At 44.0% G+C, this 14,390-nt stretch overlaps 1 protein-coding gene across 9 annotated transcripts in view; it reads left to right on the top strand.

Annotated features, from left to right (window-relative positions):
- Positions 1-14,390, top strand: part of FAM13C (family with sequence similarity 13 member C) — a 141,127-nt gene that overhangs the window by 83,292 nt on the left and 43,445 nt on the right. The window lies entirely within an intron of this gene.

Raw genomic sequence — 14,390 nt, 5'->3', positions numbered from 1 at the left:
GACATCACAATGTTAATGTTTGTTCTAGATTTTCTTTGAAATATGTAATTTAATGCTCCCATTGGAAATCACTATAATATAATTAGGGTCCCTTTTTTATGAATGCCTTTGCTTTAGTCATTGATTTGGAATACTCTAATTTCTCTTGTCCCATTGTATAATTAAGGAAAAGTGGGTGTTATATCTGATTAGGATCATGTCAAAAAAGAATGTAGAGACTTGATGTTCATAAGCCAAGAACAGAAATGATGGGCTTTAGGCAAATTGTTTGTCATTTGGTGCCATCTCTCATCTGTCTCCAAAAAAAAGATAATTAATTGAACTTAGGTGATTATATTTTTCTTTAAACTGTTGAACCTGGCATAAATGAATAACTAAAGGTAAACTGTGTTCCTGATTAAACCCAGTTAAATAAATTACTGAAGTTGTGGACAGTGTCCTAAGGATAACACAGATCCCTGCTTGTTATTCTTTTGTGCATAGTTACAGGCTTCAGATACCACAATCTCACTTGCGGTAAGAAGAGTGAAAAAAAAGTTTGAGAGAGCAGAGGCAAGAGCTTGAATTAATGAACACAGCTGTTTGCCCCACTGGGAACTAAGCAAAATGCTCGTTGTAAAGAAGCACCTATTTGTCTTGACATAAGCGAATAGAAAGATTAAGTGATTCTAAGAGTCAACTTGTGATAGGTTTCAAGTTTATGGGAGAAACTCTGATTTGTGAGCTGGAGCCCCATGAGATTGCTAAGATTACTTGAGCAGTTCTCAGATCACAATTGCCCAAAGCTCTGTATGAAAATCTGCTTTTCTATACTCCTTCACTATATTGTATTTGCACATTACATGAAATGTGCCAGTTCACTGCCCTGAGATTACGCGGGTACAAGAATGCTGAATGAAGACAGACTTCTGAAAGAGCAGTCAGCGCCATATTGTAAATGTGGGCTCTTGCATGAGAAAACTGGTTCTGCTGATCCAGACTTTATAACAATGTGTGCTCAAGTGGAATTGTTCCAGTAAGGGAGTAAATCATATGTGCAGATCACGTTGTAATTATGATTTAGGGGCTGAAGGAAACCCGAGGAACACACACTGAGGAAACTTGAACAGAAGCAGCTCATGGTCCAAAGCCATGCCAGGAGAACTGACTCATTCAAACCTGTCGGGGTCCAGCCCCGGTTGGATCCAGGGATTCCCTCGGGAGGACGGCGTTGGCGATTAAAGGATAGCAAAGCAGAGATTAGAGGCTCATTATAACTGGTTTACGCAGAAAATCAATAAAACCTGTGACATCAGATTTGCTCTGACCACAGAGGCTACAGGCACCCTCTCGAATTGCTGAAGGTGCCCCACCTTAGGCACCTTCTCGAGTGGGTCTTAGAAGCCCAGGCAAGTAAGTGGTCCCAGAGGACCTCCGCGCTCCAATTAAATGTCCTGAAGGAAGAACAGAAAAGAAAAGGAGAGAAAAAGAAACAAGAAAGAATGACACGGGGAGACCAAGCTTTGAGCAAGGCCCATACCTTTATTTTCAAAGGGAGCTTATATACCTTAAGTTGTGCATAGAGGATAATAGGGGGTGTAAAATCATGCAAAGTCAGCAGTCTTTGATCCTTATTGAGACCAGGCTTTTCTTTTCTGCAAACTTATCGTATACAAATGGTTTAGGTGATTTACATCTTCTGGCCAGAAGGCCTGTTAACATTTTATGACTCTGATAAAGGTTTGTCAACCATAAGATTTATTTTCTCTAAGAGTAATTATTTTAAAGTTTGGCGCCATCCTCCGAAGGTGTTAGATAAAGTTGCATTCCTATAGGGCAAAGGTTCAGTGGGCTTACAACAACGGAAAGAATTTATTACCTTAAGGGTCTAAAGTTGTTAACACCAAGGCCACTACTTATTTTTTCTATATACCAACTATATTAATTAATACACTTCCAAGGATACAATACAGGGATGTGGAAACTTGGCAGCAAGCATTGGTCTCAACAATGAAATCTTGTACTAGTTCTATTCTAACAATTTCTAACTCCCCGAGAGGCTCTATACTATTTGAATATCTTAAGCTTCCCGTGCCTCTCGCGGTTGGGAGACTGTAAACAATCGTATGCGTAGCTGTAGGAGTCCGGGTAAACCTGTCAGGCAAGTTAGAGAGCCGTCTGAGAGATTTGGATTTAAACACTCCTATTATGCCCAGGAGGCTTATTAACTAGAGCTTTAAGTTGATTTCCTAAAGAGAAAGGTGGTCGGGGATAGCCCCCCGTTAATGTCAGAGGAGTTGGTGAAAGTCGTAAAATAGTAAAACAGACAGATTCTGGTTTTGGGGTAGACGCTCAGGCAGATCCAGGGGGGCCCCTCGAGCCCTGACTCGTCTTTGCATGTCAGGCCTCTCCACATGACCTTTGTCATGGGTGGGAACTCCCATGCTGGCTCCCGGCACAAACTCATTGTTGGAGACATCCTATAGAATGGGACTGTGTTAAACTTGATCTTCCCTAGCTTTTCCTAATCTTAGAGACTGCCAAACTCTCTTATGGAAGAACCCCATAATAATATTTCTTTCAGCAACATAGTCTTATGGAATACAGGTGGGAGATACTACTTTAGTATTTTTAATGCAAATAGAAAATACATATAGAAAAGTGTACATATTGTCCGTGTACAGCTGGATGAATACTCACAAAGTGTGTAACCAGCGTCAAGTAACAGAACATTGTTACAGGCACCCTTATTTAATTCTTTCCAATCACTCTTCCCCTAGAACGGTAACTGTTCTTTGGACTTAAGTAGATTTGTTTTGTCTTTTGTTTATTTGTTTTTCAAACTGCATATACATGGACTGTATGTACTCTTTTGTGTCTGGTTTCATTTACTCAGTAGTATGTGTGAGATTCATATATTTTGGGTATGTAGTTTAACTTTGATTCTCCTTGCTGTAACCCATTGTATGGTTGTTTTTAGTTTTTGACTCATGATCAGTTGCAACTAGTTGTAATTTTTTAAAAGAACTATCTTTCAGTCTCTTTGTACATTTGCTATTGTATCGGAGTATTCCTTCCATCTCTGAGTGGAAGTGTAAGGAAGAATGTTTTGTTGTGTTAACCGTCTTCATTGTTCTTTGCGCCTATTGTTTACATACTACCCCCTCCAAAACAGAGCCTTCTAGTTCTTTAAAAGAACTCACTAGTTGCCTATCTGCTCTCCCATTCTAACTTGTAAGTCTAAAGAAACAACAAAAAAGTTTCTTTTCTTAAGTCTTTCTCGAATTTGTTACAATACTGATTCTGTTTTATGTTTTGGTTTTTTGGCCGCAAGGCATGTGGGATCTTAGTTCCCCAACCAGGGATCGAACCTGTACCCCGTTACATTGAAAGGCAAAGTCTTAACCACTGGACAACCAGGGAAATCCCCCCAAAATGAGTTTCTTGAGCTTTGTAAGAAGCATAGTCCACAAATATTTTCCAGATGTTTTTGTGGACCCTAATGTTGTAATTGTTGGTTATAACAATTTTAAGGTGTTACTGTATTTTCTACAAAGTTCACATCTGGTAATTCATAACTACTTCTTAAGCTTCTTAATTCCACTTGCTCAGATGAGGCTCTGCTGTATTTGATTCCAGAGCTAGTAGTTGACCTGAGCTCTCCTCTGTATAGTAAGGTAATACATGATGTCAAATAGCTACCTATGAGCATCCATCTGTGTGTGTATTCCTGATAGCTTCCCAGTGAACTGAAAAACTCACTTCTCATTTTTACTGGGATGAGTATACATTTAACTCCTGCCAGCCTCACTTTTCTTCTGGTAGTCTCAGGCTCCCAGTTTTTGACCATGGGTCTCTCAATAGGGTTTGCCTCTCCACTCCATGAGCTTTGCTGTCTCTGGGACTATACTATAGGAGCCGGTTTCTGGAAAACTGATTGTGTCCATTCTGGCACCGACCTGAGCTTTCTGACTCTGCCTCCGTATGACATCTGGAGATTTTATTTGTTGGGGTCCCCTGGATCCTAGTTGGAAATTATCTGCCGCTATAATACATAAGAAGGTTTTATTTGTTGTGGTGTCCTGTATCTTGATTGGAAAATATTCTCGACTTGAGATCTGTCAAAGTCTAATTCAGCATAATCCTTGGTTTTGTTTACCCTTGTCTATATAATCATTAAGCAGTCAATAGTTCAAAAAGTTGCTTGAAGGATAAAATGAGAAAAAATACTGTTTTCCCTCTCCATGTCCTAGTAGTTCCCATTACTGGCTTCAGTTTCAATTAAGAAAAAATAACAATATGTGAGGAACACGAATGGATCTCCCCTTCCCTGAGAAAACTTACCCTATTTGGTCCTCATATTACTTTTCTAGCTCCCAAACTGCATACCATGAATCATCACATCAGCTTCTTTTCATTCTTCGTTTGTGAAATTGAGGCAGGTTTTGAATTGGGTTAACTCTAGGAGTGCTTTCAGTTTTAACACTCACTGTTTCTGCTTCTTACCCCGGCTAGTGCTTATAGGATTTAGTCATAGGTTCCCATGAGGGATAGAATGAGGTGAATTGTGCCCCTTTTTGAGTGCATATGCACATGTCTATGTGTGGGGCTCCATGTGAAGGGTTTGATTGTCTTTTTATTACCATCCATAGATTAGCATATAGATACATTCTGGCATCAAGCCTTGTTAGAACTCTAGATGGTACTTACTATTTTGTTTTAGATGTGGTTCTCCCTCAAAACTGTTTTAATTTTGAGGAAATGGTCTAGCAAGAGGTTTCTTTAGGCCCTTGATACTCCTCAGTTGGCTGAATGGTATTTTTTTCTGTAGGACTAGGCAGCTGTATTTTTCTATTGAAATACAAACCCAGTCTACAGGGTTGGGCCTTTAGATCAGAATTGACTGAGTTTTTTTCCTTCTAGTTTCCTTGTGACTGAAAGTCAATTCAAGCTGGCTTTCATAAACAACAGGATTTTATTGATTCACACACCTGGAACTTTACGATCAGGATAGATTCCACTCTTGGCTAGATCCAGGGATTAAAGGCTTGTCAAGTAGACAGCATCTTTCCATTTCAACTCTACTTTCCTATATCGACTTTGTCTTTAGATTGACCCCTCTCTGGGGATATGTTATTCTTACAGCTAGAAATCCTAGTGTATATTAGTTTTCTATTACTGTGTAAAAAATTGCCAGAAGCTTAGCAGCTTTTCTCTTTTATTAGCTCACAGTTGTGCAGATAATAAACTTGGATAGACTCCATTAGACTCTGCTCAAGGTCTCACAAAACTGAAATCATGGCATTGGCAATGATAGATTCTTATCTGGAGGTTCTGCAGATGAGTCCATATTCATGCTCATTCAGGCCATTGCCTGAATTTACTTCCTTGAAGTTGTAGGACTGTAGACCCCATTTCCTTGCTAGTCAGCATCTGGGAGTAGCTCTCAGCTTCTAAAGGCTGCCTGCATTCTTTCTCACCTTGGCCTCTACATCTTTGAGCCAGCAGCACCAAATCCTTCTGTGCTCCAAATCTCTGATGTTATAGTCTACCAGCTAAAAAAAAAACCCTCTACTTTTAAAAGGCTCACCCTGATTGGATCAGGCCCACTGAAGCAATCTCTGTATCCTTGGTCACCTGAGTTAGGACTTTAATTATATCTGCAAAATCTCTTCAACATAGCACCTAAATTAGTGTTTAATTGCATAACCAGTATACAGGAATCTTGGGGACCATCTTTAAAATTCTGCTTATAAGAAATGAAAATAGAGTCCTTTCTATTCTGTAAAGTCTCATACTTGAGTCTCATTTATCTGACTTGGGACCTGTAGCCCATTCTTGAACCAATCACTGTGACCTTGGGGTTTGAAATAAGCTGATTGGCTAGAGAGGGACACATTTTCCCATTTTGGATCAGAAGATGGGTAAATGGATGCTGGGATGCGTAATATTGGTCTCTGGAAGCCTAATATCCAAAGTTATCTGCCTGTATGACACCACTGCGGGGTGCCATTTAGCTTTTCTCTGGTATGGCTTCATGGGTGAGATGAAGTGACCTTGCTTCGCTACTAGCATTTCTTTCTCAGCAGGAATGGTGCCCTGTGATTCATTTAATTTTAGCCACTTTTCTTGTCAGTGTCAACAAGGACATCCTGCAGTCAACATGGTCATGGTGTGAACCCTGGGTTTCTTTCCCAGTGGGATGAACTGCCCAGCAAAGAAACTCTGAACTGTTGCATGCCTGGTTTACCTTGCCCCCTCATTCAGAGGCAACTCTCCAGCCTAATTTCTGGTTTCCAGGGCAACCAGGTTTGTAGTCATGACCCTCAGGGGAATCCTTAGTGTGGCATTGGCAGAAAAGGTAGAAGCCATGCTAGCTGCTGCTCTGTCCGGGGATTAAGTTGGAGAGATTTCAGGGGTGTTGGGCTGAGCAGAGAAGTTCTAGCAGGACTCTCTGTAACTGGCCCACCTGGGTTTGCCTTTCGCCTACCAGCCTCACCATTGCCCACACTCCACGTGGCTTTGTCCTGCCAGCCTTTGCTCCTTCCTTTGGCATGGCATCTCTGTCCTCTGCCTCCTGTCTCACTTTTACATTTACTCATCTGCATGCTGCCAGTTTCTTTTCTCTCACCCACAGTCCTGGAAAGGACTGTGTCTGCTTCATGCCTCCCAGGGGTCAGCCTGTGTGGCACTTTCTTTGCTTTGTAGCTAAAGGAGGAATATAAGGACAAATGTAGTAAGTGTTCTGTAAAGCTAACGTTGATGGACACCTCTTTCATTAGAGATTGTTCTTAAAAATTTCATCTTGTGATGGAATGATGGGGAGGTTTGTTTATCCCTATCTCTATCTCTCTATCTGTCTATTGGTCTACCCATCTATCCATCTATCTATATCCATCTGTCTATACAACTATCTATTTTCCCATTTCCATTTGGCAAAATATAAAGTTGACAAGTCTTATGAAATAGTCATTCCCCAGTAGCCCCTGACAGATTAAAGAAAAATATTTCTGCTCATCTTAAGACCAAAATTTTGCCTGAAAGCTTTAACTTTGGGGATATTTTTTCAACAGTTTTTATTGAGAAGCAAATGTGTACCCCGCTGTGGGTCTGGAACTGCTATGGGGTGTGGGGGCTGCAACAGAAAGTGAACTTTGTCATCCCTGCTTTCCATGGATTTAGAAGGACACACTTCAACTTAGTATCCTAGACTCTGGTCTTCCTAGCATTGGTATCTTTTCCCTTTTTAGGATATTTTTGGCTTTCCTAGGGCTATAAAACTCAGATTTTAAGGCAGGTAAAAGCTTAATTTTCTTGTTTTCTAACAAAATACTAGTATTTGAGGAAATGGCTAATATTTTCCAGTGTCTTTAAAGACGTGGGTTGGTAACTTATTTCTTATGGCAAGTGATTTTATAATTTACAGTGGGATGGTTATTGATTTCTAATATTCATTGAGTTTTAGTAATTTCTAAGTGGTTAAAGTAGTCTTAGAAAAGAATTAAGTGCCCGTGGGCCAAAATGATTGGATAATTTTCCTACAGACAGAGAAGGAACAAATGGTAGATTTGGGGTTAAAAGCCCCAGTGGTCCTTGTACTGTGCACGCATCCTACTGAATTTAGTTTTTAAGCCAGGTATTTTTCAGAGCTTAAAAAAGACTGGAACTTAAGTAGCCACAGAGAAGTAACCATATGGGCTACAACAGGGACTAGATTTGTGGACTTCAGCCCAAGGGATATATAATTGATGTTCTGGGAAAAAAAAAAAAAGGCTTGTTAGGGTAGCTGTCTATCTTAATGCCTGTGCCTTTGTGCTAGAAATTACAAAGAGAAACTACTAAAGTCCATTCTATGAGTTGTTCATGTCTTGTTCTCTAGAAAAGCTCAGAATTTTGAATTAAAATGTAAGTTCGTAAAACTGTATTGGTCTCTCCTAAATATCTTGTTTTTATTGTTTACTTAATAAAGTGAACATAATGAGGATATCACAAAGAGGTGAAATTAAGTACAGGACTCCCTCTTCCTCAGCTGAAATCAGATCATCTGGCTGGAAAAAAATTTGGTTTGGGTTATTGTGTGTGGTGGCAAGATTGTCCTTGTTTTACAAAGATGTGCTTCTATCATCAGAATAGGACCTGGATCCTCTTCTCAGCAGAGGATTGCTTGGAGTGAATGGCTTCTTCTCCTATGCTGAATCTCCATTGCGTAGCGTAGGACAGTGAGGGAACAAAAATATTGTTCCTGGGACAGTTAGAGCTAAACAGGCAACCAAGGCAGCATTTAGAGTGGGTCAGGTCCCAAGGGAATAGGGCAGTGTTTCTCAGAGTCTGGACCTTGGACCTCCTGCATCTCAGCGCCCCTGCTCCAGACCACAGAATCTGAGTCTTTTGCTGCCTGGGAGACCACATCTTTAACAAACTCCCCAGTGATTCGTGAGCATTTTAAAATTTCTGAACCAAGGCAGCAAGGAGGCTTGAAATGGAATACTCAGAAGGGCTTCCCAAGAACTATGTAAAGGGTCCAGGCAAACAAAAGACAGTCTACAGTGGCAGTTTCTCTAATGGTTGGCTCCTGTTTTGCTCATTGTGAGGGCTTCAGCAGTGAACAATGGCGGCATGCTTCCAGCCCTTCTGGAGCTGGGAAGAGCCAGTAAACAGTAGAGAAATAAATGAAATTCCATATTATAGTGAGTGTTGGGAGGGAAAAAAGCAAGGTGCTAAAAGAGAAATTGGAGGCCCCTGTTTGGATAAAGGTAATCAGAACTGGTTTAAAATTTAATGGGAATTTGACTGTGAAGGAATTACAGCTGAAGTAGCCCTGGGGAAGTAGGGGCAGGGAGCAAATAGAAAGGAAGGGTGGCATATGTGTATATATGTGTGTATGTGTGTGTGAGTGTGTGTGTGTGAGTGTGTGGTGAGGGAGCATACACAGAAAACCTGGAAGCTCAGGGAACAAGAGTACTCAATAGAATGGAAATGTTCAGGGGCCCCGCTGTGACCTCAGTTTTGTGCAGATTTCCAGTTTGATCTTGCAATAGACAATCTATGTCGAGTTCTTGGATAGATAAAGGGATGGGCGAGGGTCACTAAACCTCTTCATGGAAGTTAAAAGGAAGCTATCCTTTTTCTGCAACTGGTGAGTTGTAGACAAAGGGATCCTAAAATAGTATTTCACCATCCAGCCTGTGTGGGTGTTCCCCATTCCCACCCAACTAAAGTGAGACCCGGTAATTGTAGAGGAAAGAAAATGAGTAGAGTATTTTCTAAAACAAGTCGCATATTTTCCATTGTGTCAAAGAGAAAAAGTAGCTTGTAGAAAACCACACCTAGGCTTCACGCTCGTCTCTCTGGTTTCTCTGGTGACCAAATGGGAGCACTGGGAAGCAGAAGTAGTCATCATTCTTTAGCGGCTCCATCAGCCTTTGTTCAGGTTTCCTGGAGATCCTAGTGACCCTTTCAGCAAGACTTTGGGTGGAAACCTGGAAGAGCCCTGGCAGGCTAGCCTTGAGGGATGGGCTGGGGACAGCCTGAAAGAGAAGCCCCAGAGCACGAGAAGGACCAGATGCAGGTCGCACTGACGGGGTTGACTGCCTGTCATTCTCCTCTAGGGCTAAAGCCTGTTCCTGCATAAAAGGTCACCGAGTCAGGCTGAATTGGAGAAACAGTGGCTTACTCACTCTGTCCCCAGGCCTGGCCTGTGGTTTCTCCCCCTCATCGCCATAACTGTGACAGTAATAACTGGCATCATTGTTTTATTTGTCCGTTTGTGTATTAGCCATCTCTCCCTAGTGTATCTAGCTAGTGTATCTAGCCATCACTAGACTGGGGCCCCGTGAGGAAGGGGCTGACATCAGTCTCAGGCTCTGGAGCCCAGCGCATCTCTTTGTACATTGAGAGCTGCCAGAGCCTGGGAGCTGCACGTGTGCTGGTGCAGCTGTGGGTGGTGTGACCCTCGCGTACGCAGTGGGAGCTTCTCAGAGGCAGCTCTGTGGGGCTCAGCCCTGATGGGCACATGTCTCCTTTCTCCCCCTGGAGAGACACGTATGTGACAGTGGCACAGATTGCTCCCGGGGAAAGCCTCTCCTGTCTGGATTAGAGAATCCATGCAGGGTGTCCAAGTGCCCACACTCTTCCTGTGCTGAGAAACAGGAACGGTAGCAGGCAGTCCTCAGGTCAGGGGTCAGTGTGGGGTAGGGACGGGGCATAGCTGATGACCGTTGGCATGCAGTTTCTTCCAGTCTGCCCCCTGGTCCTCAATTCTGGAAGTTCACGTTTTCCCTTCTCCTTGGATGTCTCCTTGTCCCACGAGACCTTCATCTTCTCTCTCCTGTTTCATTGGGCACTCTCTTCTTCCCTGCCCCATTAAACTTCCTCCTGTCTGGTGTCTGAGAGAGGAACAAACCAGCTGTGCAAATAGATCTCCTTTGATGCTTGGCATCTCTGTTGGGCCTCAGTACTAGTGAGGGAGACGGAGGGCAGGGAGGATGGCTGGGAACCACCCATGACTACTTCTAGCTGTAACTGGGTCTCAGCATTACACACTCTCTGGGCGACTGGAGAGGCCTCTGAATGTGACCTGAAAAACCCCTCTGCAGTGAGATTCTTCACTCTCTGTGTTGTGTGAACACTTGGTTTAGTTCCACAAACACCATCCAAGCGCACATGCTGCCAGCTTCCGTGCATCAGCCTCAGTGCATGAGCAAGATTGTTTTCTGTCCTGGAAAGTTGGAAGGGAACTTACAAGTCACCTGGGCTCAGGTACTTCCTGGGCAGAGTCACAGAGTGAGGCCTGGACGGTGGAGCGATGCGTCAGGACGCAGAGCTTCGGCTGGGGTCTGGCCCCCGACACCCAGCGCTCTGTCCAGCGGCCTCTGGGGTTTGGAGACTCACGTAGTAGCCACAGTGTCCAGGCCTTGAGTGTTTGCCGTGTGCTGTGCCTTCCTCATCTCATTCTTGAAGCAGGCGCCTTTGTTACTGTCATCACTCCCTCTTGTTATGCATGAGGAAATTAAGGCTTAGACTAGCTAAGGCTCTTGTCCAAAGTCAGCCGCACAGAATGCAGCAGACGGAGCCCCTGGATCTGTGCGAAGGCCATGTCCTCACCTGCTTTGTAGAATCTATAAGAGCACATAGAGTTGACAAAAGGCGGCTGGTCCAAATCATCCTGCTAAACGTAGAGAAGGACTGGTTTTGTTTTTTAAAACCATGGTAAAATAAACAATGTAAAATGTCACAATTTAGCCATTTTAAAGAATGCAATTTAGTGGCATTAAGCACATGGGTGTTTTGGGGCTGCCATCACCACCATCTGTCTCCAGAACTTGATTTATCTTCCTAATCTTCAACTCCATACCCATTAAACACAAACCTCCTTTTCTTCCCCACCAGCCCCACGGCAACCACCATTCCGCTTTCCGTCTCTCTGGATTTTACTGCCTAGAGTGTGTGTCCTTTTTGACTGGCTTATTTCACTCAGTATAATGTCCTCAAGGTTCATTCATGTTGTAGAGTGTGTCAAAACTTTCTTCCTCTTTAAGGCTGAATAATATTTCATTATATGTATTGTATATATCACATTTCATTTATCAGTTCATCTGCTAATGAGCACCTTGGGTTGTTTCCACCTTGTATTAATCTGCTAAAACTCTATTAGGGCTACAATTAAAAAAAGAGATGCCACAGACTCAGTGGCCAAAACATTTGTCACAGTTCTGGAGGTGGGAAGTCCAAGGTGAATGTGTCAGCAAAACTGGTTTCCCTGAAGCCTCCTCCATGGCTTGCAGACAGCTGCCTTCTCTCTGTGTCCTCACATGGCCTTTTGTCTGTGACTGTGCATCCCTGGGTCTCTCTCTCTCTCTATTGTCAGCCTCACCCTTATGACCTTATTTTACCTTCAGTTCAGTCAGTTCAGTCGCTCAGTCGTGTCCGACTCTTCACGACCCCATGAATCACAGCACGCCAGGCCTCCCTGTCCATCACCAACTCCTGGAGTTCACTCAGACTCACGTCCATCGAGTCAGTTATGCCATCCAGCCATCTCATCCTCTGTCGTCCCCTTCTCCTCCTGCCCCCAATCCCTCCCAGCATCAGAGTCTTTGCCAATGAGTCAACTCTTTGCATGAGGTGGCCAAAGTACTGGAGTTTCAGCTTTAGCATCATTCCTTCCAAAGAAATCCCAGGGCTGATCTCCTTCAGAATGGACTGGTTGGATCTCCTTGCAGTCCAAGGGACTCTCAAGAGTCTTCTCCAACACCACAGTTCAAAAGCATCAATTCTTCGGCACTCAGCCTTCTTCACAGTCCAACTCTCACATCCATACATGACCACAGGAAAAACCATAGCCTTGACTAGACGAACCTTTGTTGGCAAAGTCATGTCTCTGCTTTTGAATATGCTATCTGGGTTGGTCATAACTTTCCTTCCAAGGAGTAAGCGTCTTTTAATTTCATGGCTGCAGTCACCATCTGCAGTGATTTTGGAGCCCAAAAGTTTTACCTTAATTGCCTCTTAAAGGCCTCATCTCCAAATGTAGTTACATTGGAGGTTAGGGCTTCACTATATGAATTTGAGGGAGACAGTTCAGTCCATGATACATTTCTTGGTTATTGGGAATAGTGTTGCTGTGAACGTGGATGTACACATATCTGTTGAGTCACTGCTGGCAATATTTTGGGGGTGTACCCAGCAGTGGGCTGCTGGCTCACACAGGAGTTCTGCTTGTAGAATTACCCGTGTTTAGGGATGCCTGTTTGTGGAGCCACCATTCTGTTTGCTGTTGCAGCTGCGCCATCTCACAGCTTGGGGGTAGTAGTAGTAGCTCAGTACGAGTAGTGTTAGTCGCTCAGTCGTGTCTGACTCTTTGAGACCCCATGGACTGTGGCCCGCCAGGCTCCTCTGTCCATGGGATTTTCCAGGCAAGAATACTGGAGTGGATTGCCATTCCCTTCTCCAGAGGATCTTCCTGACCCAGGGATCAAACCTGGGTCTCCTGCATTGCAGGCAGATTCTTCACCATCTGAGCTACAGGGGAAGTAAGATTTCTTAATTTTCAGAGTAGTTTTGCTCCTTATAAGAGGCCACTCCAGTTTTTAAGGTCCTTCATTAGAAAGCTAGCCTGGAATCATGCATTTTTGCATTCCAAATGCTTGGTTAATAAAACTTTCCAGAAACCTGTTACCCTTGCTCCTTCTCTACTTCCTATCAATAACCTTGGGCCCTTACTTCCACACGTAACTGCTGGGAAAACATCCCAGGGAGGAAGAAGAAGCTGTAAAAAAATGGGCTGGCATCAGACAGATGCTTCATCTGAGCTGTGGGCCCCTGGCAGTCAGCCCCTAAGCATGGGGGAAGTTTGTACCAGGTCTTACTGCATCTCTGAGCTGAGCAGAGAAGAGGTCCTGAGCCTGTTTGAAAGAGGTTCTGCCACTTTCAAACTGGCCAAAAGACTAGGGATTTAAGACATTCCTCAATGAGAAGCTTTTGAAAAAGCATTTATTTCTTTGGCTGGGTCTTAGTTGCTGCATAAGGGATCTTCCATCTTCTTTGTGGCAGGTTGAGATCTTTAGCTGTGGCATGTGGGATCTAGCTCCCAGACCAGGTATTGAACCTGGGCCCCCTGCATTGGGAATGAGGAGTCTTAGCCACAGGACCACCAGGGAAGTCCCTCAGGGAGCAGCTTTTTAAAACACAGCGGTGGGTTCATATTTACTCACATCAACAGAAGGATGAGAGAATGTGTGCAGAAAGGGGCTGGGTGTGAGGAGGTGTGGGGGTTGGCATTTATGTGGGGTAAGGAATCAGGCTGTCTGGGGATGAGGGGTGAGAACAGGATGTGTGAGTGGGAGCTGAGGATGAGGGTGTATGTAGGGGTGTATATAAAGTAGGGTGTTGGTGTGGGGGGATGGGGATAAAGGGACTGCGGGGGAGGGATGAGCGTGTGTATGGGTGGAGGTGGGATATTTAGTTGTAAACTACGTGTGGAGTAGAGTGTGAAGGTGGAGACTTGGGCATGAGGGTGTGGAGGAGGTGGGTGAAGGTGTGTATAGGGTAGGGAGCCGGAGTATGTGTATAATAGAGTGCAAGGGTATACATAGGACCGGGGTGTGTGTCTGGAGTAGGAAGTGGCATTATGAGGGTGTGTGGGGACTAAGTTATATGGAGGAGGTCGGAGCATGTGTGTGTGTGTGTGTGTGTGTGTGCGTGTATGTGTTGGGTCATAATGAGAGGGGGAACCCGTGGCTCTACTCCAGGTAGCGCCCTCTGCCACCCACCGACCTCTGCTGGGAACCTGGTGGGCAGAAGACCCTGGTGGGTGGAGGAGCTCTGAGGCCGTTGCAGGGAAGAGGGCCCAGTCAGGGACTCAGCGTGACTCACTTTCACCTGCTGGGGGACCGGGTTTGCCCAGCATCTGC

This window comes from Bos indicus, chromosome 28 (genome assembly GCF_029378745.1).
Source record: "Bos indicus isolate NIAB-ARS_2022 breed Sahiwal x Tharparkar chromosome 28, NIAB-ARS_B.indTharparkar_mat_pri_1.0, whole genome shotgun sequence".
Lineage (NCBI taxonomy): Eukaryota > Metazoa > Chordata > Mammalia > Artiodactyla > Bovidae > Bos > Bos indicus.
Note: the sequence above shows the minus strand (reverse complement) of the source record. Positions and strands in the feature narration are given on the sequence as shown.